Source organism: Octopus bimaculoides, chromosome 26 (assembly GCF_001194135.2).
Source record: "Octopus bimaculoides isolate UCB-OBI-ISO-001 chromosome 26, ASM119413v2, whole genome shotgun sequence".
Lineage (NCBI taxonomy): Eukaryota > Metazoa > Mollusca > Cephalopoda > Octopoda > Octopodidae > Octopus > Octopus bimaculoides.
Genome location: NC_069006.1, coordinates 22,655,818 through 22,657,292, shown reverse-complemented (window position 1 = coordinate 22,657,292; position 1,475 = coordinate 22,655,818).

Genomic DNA, 1,475 nt, shown 5'->3' with positions numbered 1-1,475 from the left:
GTAAGTATGTCTTCTAAATAAATGAATGACAAAACAGATTGTAGTGTAGTAAAAGATTAAGATTTACTGCAACTGTAATTCAAGCTGCTGAACCTATTGATTAGTCCAACCATCTTTTGTGGGATTCAGCACTTTCTCTTCTTTGAGAACTTTATCTTATTGTTATTTTATTATTTAGAAAAAAAAAAAGAAAAAAGTACTCATTTTTTTTTTTTTTGCTTCTTGCTGTTTTTGTTATTGTTGATATTGAATACATCCAAATTATTACTGATCAAACAGACACATGATTGAAAGCATCCCATCCAGCCTTAAAAACCATGTCAAAGCAGAGATTGGAGCCTGATGCAGTCCTTGGACACATTGGATCCTGTTATATTGGTGTCACTATGGCCAAGTGTCTTATCCAGAAAACATGGAAAATTGCAATGTGTTCATGGACAGTCAATTGGTTGGATGTGGTGCTGAAGAAGGAGCAACAACTCTTGAAATATGCATATACACCCATTAGCTATTTTTCTATCTTTCATCACATTGTTTACATAGATATGTTCATTGTAACTTTCAGTGCTGTCTCTAAATTTCATAGAATATCTGTAGAGATAACTTTCAAGTGACTGAGTCACACTGCTAACACAAAAACATAGAACACAGCATTGATTTATAAAACCTTTAATATACTTAGTAGCGTATTACAGTTGCATAACAAAATACAGTGTCCCTACCAGTAAGAAATGTCATTGATAATTCTCACTTGCAATGTCTTAAAACCTTCAGTGCTGTCTCTAATTTCTATAGAATATCTGTCGAGATACACTTGAAAATGAAAACAATGCATTGCTAACACAAAAACGTAGGACACAGCCTTGATTTATAAAACCTTTGATATACTTGGTAGCATGTTAGAGTTGCATAACAAAATATAGAGTCTCTACCAATAGATAATAAGTCATTGATACCTCTTACAATGTCTTCTTTATATTCAGTCTTTCTTGGTTCATTGAGACAGTTATTGAGATCTCTCACATGCAATCTCTTCTTCTTTATATTCTGTCCTTGTTGATTGAAACCTCTGACACGTTTCCCTTGTTAGTGATTGCAATACAACAGAAACTATTGTTCATCTTTCTGATGCTGTTGCTGTTACCTTCATCATCATCATCATCATTACTGCTGCTGTAGTTCTTGCAATTATTACTGTCGTTTTTAACCATTTTTGTTATTGTTGTTGTTGTCGTTGCTCTGATTGTTATTGCAGTTGTATCCTGTTCTCTATCGACATCTGTTTAATGTCCCACTAAATGTCACACAGTCCAGTTCATTTTTTCTATCGATAATCTTTCATTACAATACAATAATTGTGTCTTTTGTATGCATGTATATGTGCTCTGTTATGCATTGTTGTGTGGTGTGTGTGTGTATATGTGTATATATATATATATATATATATATATATATATATATATATATATATATAT